Source organism: Leptonotus elevatus, chromosome 3, assembly GCF_054856555.1.
Source record: "Leptonotus elevatus isolate MCC_2025b chromosome 3, RoL_Lele_1.0, whole genome shotgun sequence".
NCBI classification, from domain to species: Eukaryota; Metazoa; Chordata; class Actinopteri; order Syngnathiformes; family Syngnathidae; genus Leptonotus; species Leptonotus elevatus.
In genome coordinates, this window is record NC_141241.1 from 2,185,295 (window position 1) to 2,201,753 (window position 16,459).

General features: G+C 41.0%; 1 protein-coding gene across 2 annotated transcripts in view; it reads left to right on the forward strand.

Annotated features, from left to right (window-relative positions):
• The first annotated feature begins 4,083 nt into the window (after window positions 1-4,083).
• ntrk3b (neurotrophic tyrosine kinase, receptor, type 3b) overlaps window positions 4,084-16,459 on the forward strand; it is a 234,992-nt gene continuing 222,616 nt past the window's right edge. For both annotated transcript variants that reach the window (XM_086071367.1, XM_086071368.1), the window contains exons 1-2: window positions 4,084-4,302; window positions 5,233-5,276. The gene's annotated coding sequence lies outside the window, so the exon portion shown is untranslated. The remainder of the gene's footprint in view (window positions 4,303-5,232; window positions 5,277-16,459) is intronic.

Sequence of the window (16,459 nt, forward strand, 5' to 3'; positions counted from 1 at the left end):
GGTGCTGCCTGGCGTCAGTGTGTTGTGGGATGCGCCGGCTGGCGGCCTCGCCAACGGGCTGGAGGAAACATCAGCTTGGAGGCGCCGCGTCAGGCAAACAGGAAGACAAAGAGGTGCAAGGCAAGGACAAAACACGGCTTTTGAAATGTCTGATGTGGCAATGAGAGATTAACACAGATTGTGCATGGAAGTGGGACAAAATATCCAAATTGTCTGATGCAATACAATTTTGATACACTGGCATCAAATATGGATATTGCTATTAAATATCAAGGTGCTGAAAAGGAATTCCACTGCTGCTTTGATGTCTTCAAGGCTCTTCCTGGTAAGGATTTGCGCGAAATTGGCTCAGTAGCACCCCCCGGAGTTCTTTGAAAACGGAGCCCTTGAAGCCAATTTTTACTGAGCAACGTGGAATTCGGAAAGACATAACTATCATGAGTCGGCCCCCCAAAAAACGTCTCCAAAACTCATTCCTGAACGGGCACAGGAAGTCTGCCATTGTCGTTGGAAGCCCCACAAAATGGACCTCATTCCGCCATGTTTAGAAAATCCATCCCCTGAACTGAAGCCTATTTTGACCTACCTAAAAGTCACAAGAGTCCATGTGTAGTGCCTCTCTATTTTTTATTTTTTATTTTATTGAACAAAATAAGTTTGGTCAATCATGAGTGGCACCACAAAAAATTCTCAAGAAATAATTCCTGAAAAGATAGGAAGTGTGACATTTTGTTTTGAAGGCCCAAATATGGACTTTTCTTTCCGACAAAATAACTTGGTTTTTCAATTTCTCTCAAGTTTTTTTTTAGTCCAGCCCCTGAAGCCAACTGAGCAACATGAAATGTGTCATGAGTAGACCCACGAAAAATTGTGAGAACCCATTCCCTAAAAGATACATGACATCTGCCTTTTTGGTCTCCACTGTTTTTTTCTAATTGAGCCCAGTAAACTAGTTTCACGCCTGCAATGTGAAATTTGGTAGTTGCTTCTATCATGAGCAGACCCACTAAAAAGTCTCAAGAAGCCATTTGTGAAATGACACAGAAAGCCGGATATTTTGGTTTTAAGTCCCCAAAATTTACTCGGTCATGCCTCTCTGATTTATTCATTTTTAAATCCAGCCCCCAAAGCCAGTTTCAATAAGAAACATAACATTTGTTTTCATTAAAAAAAGTGACATTGTATCAAATGCAGCATGTTTTTTTTCCCTCTCAAAGTAGAATAAAGATAGGCGAGAAGGGGGCCAGCGTAGTGGAGTGGAGGCTGCTAAATGAAAGATCAGGAGCTGCGGAGAGGAAGAGGAGTGGGTGGCAAGCGGTGGCGTATTGTCGGGGAGTAGGTGGAGGAAGAGAAAGCGCTACAGAGGGGGGCTCTCTTCAGCTTGGAGTTGAGTCACGTCTGCCAGGTTGTAGCGAAATAGGAGGGGGGAGCGAGCGAGCGAGCGTGCGATGCTAACACGCACTTCGATTATGATGCGGTGTCAGTGGTCAGCGCGCCATGCAGGCTTCCTGTTGCCTGGTTACTGCGTGGCGGCACTGTCTGTGTTTGGATGTGTCATCCTTCCCGCCGGTGGGTGTCTGCACGACTCCGCCATCACTACGTCTGCTGCCGCTAACAAGTGTCAGCATGCTGACAGGGGGCGCTAACGGTGGCTACAGGCTACACTGTGGGGCCAGCGCCGGGAAGTAACAAAGTACAAATATTCTGTTTCTGGTCATGAGTAGATTTCTCCTTGAGTATGCTTTTTTTTCTGATGAATTTTTAGTCCCTACATTTGAAACAAGATATTGTTAGAGTAGACAATATTAAGTATTGTACTCTTTGCGTGTTCAATTAACTGAATGGTGAGATCCTGGTGAAGAAGTCCCTTTGCAAAGGTATTATAATTATCAGAAGCTTCTGATGACAAAAACCGACGACACTGAAGCTGTGTTCCTTCAGATTCTGTGTCGTCCACTCCGGCACATCATTATTTATAGAAAAGTGGGTGAATACGAAAAGTCTCCTCCCATCAGCCCACAGTACATTTGTTTACAACTCTGTTCCCATGGGTATAAATATAAGAGAATTCCTCTCTCCTCCCTTCTGCAAGTTCCCATAGCTATAAATCAGATTAGAGAAAAACAATAATCAGCCTGTGCCTCCCCTCTTCCGACAGAGACCTGTACCAGACTTCCTTCAAGATAGCAAATGTAAAAACCCGTTGCCCTTCTTCTGAGAGTGAGACAGATAATACAATTCTATTCATTGAGCCATATTGCTATAACTAAATCCAAAACGGCTAAAATATAAATTGAAACTGAAAAATAATGTTAATAACTTAACAATATGTATATGTTTTACTTTTGACTTTGTCGTAATAGGCTTGCTACTTTTTCAACCTCTGTGGATGACAACACAACGTAAAGAAAGACATATTGGTGGGGTCTTATAAACGAGAACAAACAGTGATAGCAGCGAAATATAGGAATGTGAAGTAGGAATCAGTGAGATCTAATATTGACTGAGACAGATGTGAAGAAGCAAGACGTGGCCATAAGTTCAGTAAAATAAATCTTTACATTAATAGGTTGTCTGTGCCCCCACCAGGGTTATTGTAGTTTTGGAATTTTTCATTTTAGTTAGTTTTTATTTCGTTTTAAGTTTTGTTTTTTAAAATTATTTAGTTTTAATTAGTTTTCAAGGTGGTTCTGTTAGTTTTTATTAGTTTTTGTTATTTCATAAATGCTTAGTTTTAGTTAGTTACAGTATAAATTTGTTTTTATTACTTGTGCGCAATATTTAAAAAACACCATGGGAGCAACGTCATCTGAAGGTGCTTTTCTATTGGCTGCTGCTAGATGACACACTTTCAAATGTCCTTACTCCGGTTGATATCAAAATAAATCTACTTAAAATAACATTTAAAATCATCCCCGAAGGCTCATGCATATCATTTATTACCAAAGAGAGAAAAAAAGGACCCTGACTTCATCGACAGGTTTAAATCTGACGTCACTCGATAATGTTGACCCGATCGAGACACAGTCTGTGAATGGCAAAACATAATTTACATGAAAAATAAACATATTAGTTTAGTTATTCAATTTAAAAAAAATCAGAATCAGCCATCTTTGTTGTTTACATTCACTTTGAACGATTTGAGGTTGGAACTGGGACAATTCGATGGGATATTCACAATTCCCACGTTTCTTGAATGCAGCATTGGGAAAATGGCTGCCCCCTGAGGTAAATAGTAAATGGAGTGAACTTATATAGTGCTATCCACACCAGATAAAAACACAATATTAAACAGAATACTGTGTTTGTGCTAGTAGATATTGAACATACTTGTATTATTGCTAAAATGGTAATGGTAAATGGCACTTCATTTATATCGCGCTTTACCACCTTACAAGGCCCTCAAAGCGCTTTGCATTCGACTACACATTCACCTACTGATGACGCAGGATCAGGAGCAAGTGGGGGTTCAGTATCTTGCTCAAGGATACTTCGACGTGGTCACAATGGCATGGGATCAAACCCACAACCTCTGGGTTGGGAGACGACCACTCTATCACAGAGCCACGCCGCCCCGTATATCTAAGGAAATTGTCTTGGCTTCCTCCATTAGTGTCAGTTAAAATGACGGGTGAGTCTTGCACTCACCTAAAAAACACCAGTTTATGGCTTTCTAAAATTGTCTGTCAACCCTGATGCCCCCAGAAAAAATGCAATTAAGGTGTTTTCCCCCCTCCAATTGTTATTATTAGCCAATTTTGCATTTCTTGTTATTCAGTTCACAATTTTAATAAACCTATGGGAACATGTTTCAACAGCATAAAAGTTAGGTCAAGCACCAGGACACATGGCACATAAACATTACAGTTACAGGAAAAAAAAACATGTAATCAGTTTACAGGTACATTTATTAAAAATGGAGATTACAATTTCTACGATGAGAGAGAGTGCGAAAGAGGGCGAGATGGAGAGAGAGGGAGAGAGGGAGAGAGAGAGAGAGAGAGAGAGAGAGAGAGAGAGAGAGAGAGAGAGAGAGAGCAAGAGCGCGTACACGCCCGCGCGCACGCCCGCGCGTTTGGGACCGGTTGCTACGTGTCGCGGAGGTGGGAACGAACAAACTGATTAGTAGTGTCCTCCACACGCGGGCAGTTTGAACTTTGAAAAAGCTTCACGGACGGGAAGAAGAAATGACGACCGGTATTCACTGGAACTTACTCAGAGCGAAAGTTTGAGCTGAGAGTCCAGCGGCATGCTACGCGCTGTAGCTTCTTGCTAGCTAGCCCGCTAGCCTACAACCATAATGTGAGTTACACCTGCCAAACAAATCTTCCTCCCACCAATTCACGATTTAAACATCATGCACAACATATACACGGCTAAAATTTTGCTATCTATCTATCTATCTATCTATCTATCTATCTATCTATCTATCTATCTATCTATCTATCTATCTATCTGTGAGGTGTGGTTGCTTACAGTGACAGTTTGAAAACAGCATATATCAATCAATCAATCAATAGCCTACATGCTTTTTAATTACACAAGGACCGTTTGTAGGCATCCCGGGTCCCTATCACCCGCAAATAGCAGGGGCACATTGTATAGAATATATATTGTGGTAAAAATTATTTTTTATTTTGTCTTCATGAGCATACTCTATATTAAAGTAATCCAGTTACATTACTTTAATATTATGGTACTTGGGTTACGTTTCTAACTAGATTTTTTAGCAGGTAACTTGTAACTGTAACAGATTACATTTTAAAAGTAACCCTCCCAACCCTGCTTAAGTGTGAGTACTTTTGCCTCCTCTACGCTGGGGCGGCAAATCTGGAACAGGGGTGACAGCAGCTGGCGTTTCGGAGCCAACGTGCTCCCTGTGCACTGGCCCGGGCGCCCCATGTAACCTCGCTTATCAATCACCTGTGTCTGACAGCCCCAGGCAAGCCTGGGCGGAAAACGTACATTTCCAAATGCCGCCCCACCCCACATCCACATCCACATCCACATTCACATTCAGGATGATGGATGATTTAGGATGGTGCGCAAATTCCCCAGAGGGCGGTGGCTTCTATAACGCATGAAGCCTGGCGGACACATGGTCTGGATGTTACCAGCCCATTAAAGTGCTGTTATCAGCTGCCAGTGGGACAACAGACCCAACGAGGGGCTTGTACTGCATAAAAATGGCTGTGTTTACACACCAGTGACTGACACTTGTGTTAATTACAGGTGGAGTATGAAAAGACGAAAAGGTGACAGAAGAAGACCTGGTGGTGAGTGGATCAATCCAAATTTTAATAATATTTATATGAACCGTCTTTATTGTCATGGCATCAATGCGTATTCACAAAACTTGGCCTCTGATTTGAACCCAACACACCACAAACACACATAGTTACAGCAGTGGCACAGACCGGAGCAGGGGGGCAACTTTAGTACCCGGGGAGTTGTGGGTCCATGAGACTGTGAGGGGATACTTCATTGCCCACATTCTTGAACTGATACCCCCTATATCTGTATGGCAATACTGTCTATGTATCTATTGTATTAACAGTGGCAGAGGGGCTTTTAATTCTTTCATAATCCAAAGAAAAAATAGCAAAACACTTTGAAGGTCATGTAAATTCGCAATAATAAGAATGATGAGTTTGAGGATGTATCCACTTAAAGGCGCACTACAAATACTGTCTGCATGTCCTGATCATTATTTTTACATTTTAGTACATGTTTGTTTAAAATTTTATTTGGGGACAAAAACCTCTACCAATTCGCAACCCAACGGTCCTCCAGGCAACACCCCCTTTGAGCGCCGATTTCAAATCTTAGTGAGAGGTGGAGCAAGAGTCTGACTTCCTGTTGAGTTATCTTTTAAAGCTTTTTCGACATTATGCGTGCTTCACCAATACTCTGATGAGTACGAAGAGCCCTGACTGTTTCACTCTGACTGCACCTATCAGCTTTTATCTTCCCTTTATAGTAGAGTGTGCGGATCCTCACACTGCACAGTTTCTTTGGGGAGGGGAGTGGTGGAGGGTGATGTCATGCGCATTCCCGCGGAGTAGTAAACTATTTTTAAACAAAATATAGAATATTCAGTGTATCATATTAAGTTTAAATAAACAAATGTCAACATTTATTTTCCTGTTTTAATTATTTTTAGTAAGTCAGTGTTCCATCACTGATTATCTATTTTTAGAACAGACCCGTGGACTACTCATGTTGTCCTTGAGGCTAACTAGAACCTGCTAACTCTGTATGCAACCAATCATATTGTGCCCTGCTTACATGTCCCTTAAAAAATATACAAGAAGAGCTCATTACCGGTGACAGCCAGTATTCGAAGTTATTGAAACCTTGAATTTTTAAAACCACGGTAAACATCAAATCGGTAATTGGTCATGCCTAACTGCAACCAAATTCATACTGTCTACATGAAACAGATGGGCAACACACAATTGTGAAATACTTTAGTTTTTGTCATTGCATGCGAGCCCAGCATGTCGGCAAACTTTGTTGTCCATGTGCAAGAAGACACAGGAAGTCTGCCATTTTTGCTTGAGGTGGAATTAAGAGATTTTGTCCAATTTTGAACCACATCTACGAGACAGATGGTAGACACTAAATTGTGAAGCAAAGTTTTAGCAGTCCCTATAAAAAAAAACAAAAGTTTTTTGTGTGTCCTTTTTCAGTGTCATTCACCCAAAATGTATGATGCTCACAAAGAAGCAAGACATACGAATGATGTACCATTTTATTTCTTGAAGTCTCTGTATTAATCTTTTATTTCACAGCTTTTGTGTTTGATGTGAGCACAGTGCGGAGCATTTTCCTAAACAAAATTGTCAGTGCAATCATGCTAATAATAAAGCGGGTAGGCCTTGACAATAAATGCTTCACGCCAGCAAATAGCAAATGGATAATGATGCATGCGATGACTCAACGCGTTTGAAGGCCGGCAGAAGTGTCACCGCTCTGATTATGCAAATGTCTTTAATGGATTATTATCCTGCAATGATGATCACTACTTTTCTTTGATAACGCCTGCTGTGAAACGTAGGACGAGGAGGTTCCCCGCCACCGTGCTGACAAATGGCCGACATTCCCCGGAATGGCGCGGCGGCCATAAAAAAGCGGCCCCTACAAGCCGAGCACTGCTCAACACATTTACTGCTTCATAAATGAGCCGTCTTTATTTGCAACCTATTAGACGCGTTGGCGACATGATTTAGATGGAGCGGAATTCTCCGGCGTAATGAGATCATCATACAATGGACTGCTTTGCATGCTCGCCGTCGTGAAATATGGCAGCGCCGCCATCACCCAGCGGGAGCTAATTCCGCTCGGATCCACATGTGCTAATTTAAGCTTTATTGGAGACAGTTTCAGGCTTCTTGTTATTTTGTGGAAGAGGGTAAAAGTGTCACGTAACATGGCTTTTACCTTCTTAATGGATGGTAAAAAAAAATAAATGCAGATGTAAAAGCACAACTTTTGAAGCGGAACTTGCCAGGATATAAAATGTGGGGAGACCTTTTTTTAATTTATTTATCTAAAGGCGACAGGTTTATCTTGCAGGAAGGAATAAAGAATAAAAACACACAGTAACAGGATTTCACAGAGTTTGACCCAAAAAAGCGATTAAAAACAAACTGGAGTGGATCTTATTTTCTTTCAAATATATTGAATTATACTTTTTTTGAATACGCTAGCGTGAGCGGCATGCAAGAGTGGCTAGCAAGAACTTGCTAAAGCGGCCAAGAAGAGCGGCTAGCAAGAACTAGCAGCAGTTGCTAACAAGATGCTTGTGGGAGAAGCTAGCAAAAAAACGCTAGTACCACCAGAGGAAAACTATGTTTGCAAAGTTCTTCTCCTTCGGCTATCTGTAGCAGAAAGATGGCGGTGAAACATGTCAGCCTCCTGTATGGCACGGCATGACCTATGTAATATAATTAGCGATTACTAGACCTGCGATTATATATAACAAGTATGTTGATGTGATAGAACACTTTTTTTTTTTTTTGCATGTTATTGAAATTAATAGTATGTTTTTAAACTTAATGAAGCATTAGCATTAACACAAGATGGCACTAAATATTTTGTGGTTCTACATAAATGTCCTGTTGCTAACAGAAATTGGCTTTGGGGGCTGATTTTAAAAATAAATAAATACAATCTACAAGTTGGATTATGTGATTTTGAGACTTTTTCACATTTCTATTCTAGATATGCCTACCAAATTTCATAGTGCTTTTGGTGGCTAGATTTTTACCAAGGTCACTTTTGAGTATGTAAAACGATAAAAAAAGAAAGAAAAGAAGACTATTGAATGATATTTTGAAATGGGCAAAATCACCCTAAAATTGCCAATTTAGCAAAGTGGTCAACTTGTTGTCTTTTTGAACATGGGTTTTGGAAACCGGTCGTTTATTTTCTATTTTGTAAAAGGACTACATTTCTTTGTCTCCAGAAGAAGCAATTTCACTGTTGATACTGACTATTTAAAAAACCCAATAAGAAGCAGGAGAGTCAATTAAATTACTCACATTGAAAACATTTTCTTTGAAATAATAATAATAAAAAGGCAAGAGCAGAAATACATGATTAAACGGTACATTTATTTTTTTTCAAAGCATGCCACGGATGAATGAACAATCATCAGGGCAATAAAAAAAGTATAAAGAGAACACAATAAAATGATTTGTGGCTTCACTCCACAGCACTCTTGGATATTAGTACAAACAAAGCATATTGTCGAAACGCCATTGTTACTTTCACATTTAAACAGAATTGAATCACATTCGCCGAGTCCACTTTTAAGTAATGGCGGCTCGTCTTTCCACTTTATTTTCTTGTTATCCTGCCCTCGCTGATGTATTGCCGCCATAATACACCTCGATATGCAATCTTTGGAAAAAAATCTCCTCCATCTGACGGCCACTCGCTGCCAGCCGACGAGGATAATGAAACGCAGACTCCCGTTCAAGAACGGAGGGAATTGGAAGTGACAAGCGTCTCGGGGACAGGAAACGTGTTGGATGGGATTTCATAGCGCCAGCCGTGCCAGATCGTGTGGAGTTTTGATGGCTTTTCTTTCTTTTGATTGGAGCGCGGCCACGTTAATTGTGTGTCGTGCTGAATTATTTGAGGCCTAAAAAGGGGTCAATGATGCTTGCACGACATTGTGACATTATTATAGGTTTTCACAATTTCAAACACTTCTCAGGTGTGTTAATGACCTAAACCTCCTGAAACTTGTTTTGAGGAGGTGCTTTCAAAGTATATACAGAACAGTATGGCACGGCGATGAATGGATTTCATTCGAGTTTTTTTGTTAGGACCATTCTATTAAAAACATTTCAATTACATTTTTCTTGATCATATCATCCTTGATTCAAAATACCTCACCGCTGAAATACACTTTGTATCTATATACAACATTTTTGTGCCGCTCCAACATTCTATTTAAGCAATGCCGGGCCTGGCCTTGCTCTATTATTGTTTTATTATTCAGTGACAAGAATCACAAATAGCCCCCGCAGCATCTCAATTGACAACATGAGTAAACGTAGTCATGGGAAATCGATGTCCCGCCTCTATATTGTTGTTCCACCAGGAATTGCGTCAATAAGATTTCCCTTAACGCTTATCGCAGTAGGCGAGTCTTTAGCACATTCGCCTCACAGTTCCGAGGTTCGGGGTTCAAATCCAGGCTCTGGCTTACCTGTGTGGAGCTGACATGCTTCTCCCTTTCTCCCACATTCTAAAATTATTCACGTTCAGTCAAGGTGATGGCGAATGTCTATATGAGCCCTATGATTGGCTGTTGATCAGCTTTGACCCGAGTGAGCCTCAGTGGAAGGCTATAGAAAATTGATGAATGGTTATCACAGCATTGTCCAAACGTACGTCTATGTGGTCATGGTCTTATAGGGGCCTTATTTTCACCTGTGCTTAAGGCAGAAAAGAGCACTTTTTGGGCAAGTCTGTGAATTTGGTAGACCCACTACGCCTTGATGGGCGTTCCGATGTATTCTATTACACGCCCCATAATCTGGCGTTCCAGCATATTGTATTGCACTCAACTGGCAATTGGATGACCCAAAAGTAGACTCAATTCTAGACTAGCTATAAAGAGGTCTAAGTTGTGGTGCAAGTATGGCAATGTGAGTTTGGTGGATTTGATTGAGACTCAGGCAGACAGGTAAAGTACTGAGCTCACACAGCACGCGGCAATCCTGTGTGTGTGTGTGTGTGTGTGTGTGTGTGTGTGTGTGTGTGTGTGTGTGTGTGTGTGTGTGTGTGTGTGTGTGTGTGTGTGTGTGTGTGTGCGTGTATGCATGTGTGTGCCTGCGTGCGTGCGAGTTTGTGCTCTTTAATTCACCTGAAACCCTTCACCTTGACTGTATACTACACCAGAGTCGTTAAGTTGTCAGGAGACCGGAGGAAGGATCAAAGGAAGGAAAGATGAAGCAAAGTGAAATCCAACACCAACCAGGCATCACCCTCCACCCACGGAGTTACAGATCCAGAATCTTTCATCAACCCTAGATACATCTGAATTCCAACAGGATTAGGGAGACATCAAGAGACCAGAAGAAGGACTAAAGGAAGGAAGGATAGCATAGCATAGCATAGCATAGCTGAAGCAGAGTGAGGGACCACAAACGCTAACCTCCACTGATTCAGCGACCAGTGGGAGAAGCAAATTCTTTTTGAGTTTCAGTAGATGCTGGTGTGGTGGATCTGGCATGCAATGAGAACCTTCACCAAAGAGGGAAGCTGTCGACCTCGGCCCGACAAGGCCGGCAATCCTTCTGAATCTTTGTAAAAATTGTAGACATTTTTTATTTTTATAGCACCCTCCCTAATCCATAAGTGGAGATCTTCTTGCAGTTCTCTATAGTCCTAGTCGGCTGCGTCCCATAAACAACAGCTCACAAAAGACCAAATGACCATTTCTACCTGCGCTAGTCTAAAAAAATAATGAAACAAAAGAAAACTCTACTCATGTGTACAGCTAGTCTGCGCTGAACTTGCACTAGCATCTCAGCTCTTCACTGAGTTGCATTGGCCAGTTGATCAATCCAGTGATTTGACAGGATGCAGGCAAAGAGAACTGTTTCTATATGTCCGGCCTCCATTTGTATTCAGAGCAGACCTTCTGTGGAGGGTTTTGTTCTCGGGGGCCGCCCTAATGTGCGGCGTCCACCTCACACAGACGACTCAATTGCAGCATCGTGGCGATGCCTCATTGCCTCGGCCTCATATCTCATCCCAACCAGCCACTTCACCGCTGTATTTTTCCCTCTGTTAGCTTTCTCATTACCTCACCGACACTTCCAGGGAAATAACGCGGAGCTCTTCTATTATGAAAAAAAAAAAACAGCTTTTCCCCTCATCTTGCTCTATCTTGTGTGTGAGACAACTGTACCTGCACTATCACAATGCGCGCCAACCACCACCTTCCAACCTCAGTGCCTTTCAGCCCCCTTAAATAGGCTATTTTCTCTTCTAATGTTGTTTCCCTCTCTTCTCTTTTGTATTGATTGGACAAGCTCGCAGGATCAATAGATGCTGTAGATCAGAGTGATTGCCACGCATGCAGGCGGGCGACCATCCCCCACTATTCAACCTGGCCGCATCCCCTCCATAAAGCATTCTCATTTCTGGCGGCTGAGGTTATGAAATAAGGGGCTGATAAAAAGTGGACGGAGAGGCTTGTTTGTTTTGACCGATGAATAGGTTAACCGCTGTGGCGTGCTAGACCGCCCTTCGCGGGAACTTGCAGGGAGGGGCTCTCACCTCATTGTGGAACAAATTACCCTGAATCTATGGTCTCTGTATTGCGCCTACAAATCCTGAAAGTTGTTAGTGCCACGCTGCCGCCAAACAGAAGGGCATGGAAGATTGTACACTAATGGACCCGCAATGCTGCCGCCTTTTCCGTCCGAATGCCTTATGAATTCATTCGTCACTGACCTCGGCGCTTTAACAGAATGGTCTTCCTCCATGTCGTTTTACTTCCTGTTCCAACATGCGTATGGCCAAAATTTGGGGAATTGCTCTGTCCATAGCTAACATTGTAGCCTATGACGGAAAGGCCCAAAGTATGATTTCCCCAAATACGAAACAAGCAATTTTGCATGGCAATTTGCGAGGCAAAATTAGCATTTTGCTGCTATTAAAACATAGCAAACCTGAGAATCAACTGTCGACAAAGTTTCGCAGGGATGCGTCACTCACATCACCTACCGCGGGTAGTTAGAGGTTGAAGCACACCTCGGTGCCACTTACGCTGCACCAGCTAGCTAGCTAGCAACAAGCGTCGTCTAGCGAGTGCTGCGGCCAACCACATTGCGGAGTCACTCCAAAGTCCGTAATAATCACCTCCATCAATGACTAATAAGTTACATTTTTGACAAGCATCGTTCTGGCGAAGGGAGAAGCCATGCTAATTGCTAGCCTTCCTTTAAGATTGACACGGCTAATGCATTTAACACCGTAATTAAGGGCTTGGGTGATCGAGGACATTTTTCACAGACGTCTTGACTAGAACAGCATTAATGCGGAGAACATCTAACAGCAAAATAGCAGGCAAATTAATAAGTGTCTGCACTCTGGAGAGAAAATCTACTTGTTAATAGAACCGGAACTGGAAACGAATTACGGTACGCAATGCCGTACATCAGCCAGGAAATGTGACATATAATAGTAAAATGTGTTTTTTATATGTTTGATTTAATTAAATATTTATATTTATAATATTTCATAATATCAGTAATGTTATTTGCTTGCTTCCACAATAATCTTGAGTTTTGAAGTTTACTTTGGGGGGGTCTGCACAACAAATTACAATAGGTAATATGTTTGTTTAGTTTTTTTCCCAAAGATTTTTTTCTCGAGTAGGCGACTTTTCAGACTCTAGCGACTACTTTTCAAGAGGCTTTAAATCCCCTCCAAAGAAACAGACAACACGAGCGGGATACATTTCACAGACAGCAGACATATTGTTGCCTTCGGGTGGAATCCTCACATCCCTGAAACCTTTAATTTTTAGGAAACCCCCCTAAATAAATGTTTGTTGAGCCATTGACATTGCATCGTCCAAGAGAGCAAGGCATTTTCAGATGTTTACGTTTGTTAGCAATTTGTGAAAAATAATAGCGCCACGTGATTTCCATCCAACAGTGGCAAAATGGACCAGCTCATTTTCTGATGTTAAATTATTATCCTGCTGTGTAACACCTGAATTACCCCACTGGGCATTATTAAAGGATTATCTGAGTTTATCATAACCTAATTTAGTATCCATAAAGAAAACCTATTTATTTCTATTGTTTAAGTGGAAGTTGATTAATTTAATGCTTGTGGGGGTGAAAACAGTTGAAAAGCTTGTTTGGTATCGGGAGGAATAAAGCAAATCCCAGAAGACAAAACAAGTAATGCAAAACTTGTTTTGAATAATGCCATTGTCATTTCCTTTTCTATACACCAAGGGAAAAGAAGGAATTTGTTTTGCCCAGCTCTAGGAAATGAGCACAGCAGCATACTGTAAGACAGAAAAATATATTGTTATTTAATATCATACTCATTTCATCCTCAGTAATGTGAGATTAATGCTTTTAACCTGGCGCTTGTACCCGGGAGAAACTGTATGTATTTTAGGACCAGGTGCGTAAAGTGCTCTATAAATAAAGTTGAGGGGAGGTCAGGGCCCCCGACATGAATTCTCCTACAACACCACTCTTCCAAACTCAGTCAATGCTTGGATGCACAGCAGCTGAGTAAGCATTTCCGGTGAAAAGGTCAGGATGGACCGAAAAATAAACTATTTTGTTAAATGTGTGTACCTTTAATTGCGTAATTGGTACATTATCCACTGTGGTGGATATGTACGATGAAAATAAATTAAACATAAAGTCAGCCATTTTGGTTTAGAGCAGCCATTTAGAGGCAAATTCCAGGGCTCGTAATGACCAATTGAGAAAACACTAAATAGCAAAGCGTTTTGCCTATGCCATCTAATGTAGGCGTTTGATGATTATTTCAAAGATTCACCATTAAAATAAGTGTGCGAGGGCCACTTAACCTTTTGTTACAAAGAATGACACAAAATTTGTTGTCATGTGCCTATACCCATCTTTCTTCTTCAGAAACATGCTTATTCATGTCATTTTCGGTTGTGGATATAGAGACCAGAGCAATACATTATTTAATCAATGAATTGATGGAGTTTACCCACCTTAAAAAGATGTATAAAGCCCATCATGAAATTTTACCAGTCAATATACAAATCAAATGTAAAAAAAAAAAAAGAAGAAAAAAAGGGAGTGCAAATTAAGAGAAACATGCATTTTTTTTCCCAAAACTAAATATAGAACAAAACAAAAAGCACAATGTATTTAAACTCAAGGTGGTGTCAGTTTGTTGAACAATCTGGATTGTAAAACAAAATCTTCTCAGTCTTCCTGTATTTATTTTTTTATTTTTTATAAAAGCACAATTACTGGAAGTACATATCTAGCACAAGGACATGCTGTTGAATTATTTTATAGACTTGACCGCTCACTGTCATTCATTTTGTGTTGATTTTTGTGTGTGTGTTGTTCAAGGGCAGATATAACACATTTTTACATCTTTCTGTCTCCTTTCATTTATTTTATTTTAAAGAGTGAAATAAATTTTAACTGAATTGAATGTGTCCATCATAAGATTGGACAGATGAAAAAGTCTCAAGATCATTTCAGGTATCAGAAAATTTACCTATATTAGCCTGAAGCGGGCATCCTCTAAAAAACAAACAAAAAAAACATCGCCCCCTGTTATATTAATTATAATCACTTAGGGGAAGATGGCGAAGATTTTTGCCTCCCAATCTAATGTGGGAGAAGCATCACATCAAAGTTGATCATTTTAAAGATTTGCTATTTGAGAAGGAGTGTACATCACAAACAGTTGCCCCCATGGATTACTCTCTTGAAGGAAATCGTGAGCATTATCTATTGAAACAACTTAAAAAAATAGATGCAGCAGTCCATTCTCCCACGAGCAACAATAGCTATTCAATGAGGAAAATATGTCTCGTCGCAATTCTTATTCATTCCTGTTCTCTTCAGAATACTCCTACAGTAACGTCCTTTCATCCGATGGAGGTGTTTACTTTACCGCACTTTTCTCTCTGCTGTTTTTTTTTTTTTTTGTTAGCCACGGTAATTACGATAAATGAGACTTGAATCGAAGTTGCTCTCTGGCTCTTGCGAAAAACGCTGCAGACGAGCTTCCAGCATATTCTTCTCTCCAATTCTATTTGAAGCTGATTTAAAATTTTTAGGGAATGCATTTGCTGTAAAGAATGAGTTAATGCAAAACGTCCTGTTGCATTAATTTGGTCCAATGATTTATTAATTGGAAATTTAAATATACTCTTTATAATTCATGAAAAGCGTCTTATATTTTATTTACACTCCAAGGTGTATTTGCCATGCGTGTGCTCATTTTAGCATAGAATTCATGCTAATGCGGCTTATCTGCTTTTAATTGTGACATGAAGCGTGTTCGACCAAAGAGCTCGTATCTGCCACGGGCTACCTGGGAAGCGGGAATCGACAGTGCCGCTTAGAGAGAGTTCAAACATGGAAGTGGCGATGGCCTCTAAGGCAGGGAGTCATCTCTTATCAATGAGAGCCAGCGATTCCCTGATACTGACTTAGCTTGACTGCATCCCAGTTTTTGGATGTCGGTTTTCCACTTGGTATCCACTGAGAAAAAAATATTACCTTGAATACATCAAATCAAGGCCGTACACATCGGTGGAATTTTCTCTCCTTTTCACAGAAATGGGCGTCTGCGGTTAGAAATAGGTACCGCTGTGGGAGCGAGCATAGCTTGATTCCTGGCCAATCCGAGCGGTTCCTTTAAATTCAACCCAGGTGAGGCACGTGCTGGAGTCCAAACAGAAAATCGAAGCCCGCAAAATACGTTTAGAAATATGTTCCTAAAGAACTGCAAGATTTCCACTTACCGTTGATGAAGTGGATACTTGAGACCGCCTTCAACCCCTGGATGTGATTTCTACAAGGATTCAGGCAGTTTGATGCACGCTGATGTCATGCTCAAAAGTATAGTCTACATTCTGTAACCAAATTGTCAGGTTTACCAGGGGCTCGTCTTAGAAAACGCCTTCCGTCTTCCGGACTGCGATCTGCCAAATCCCCAAACACGGTAAACTAGATTTGCCTGGTCACGAAAATCAAGATACGCCAGTTATTGCACATGTACCAGTCTACTAAAATCAGGCCCAAGGACCCACTTAATACTTGTCTTGATGCCATTTTTTACACAGAATAAGAGTAACGGATTAGCTTGACCTTATTTGCATCCGTGGTAAACAAAGAAAAGCATGCCTCATTTAATGCATCAATGGAGGATAACGAGGGTCTCTTCTATTTACTTCTCG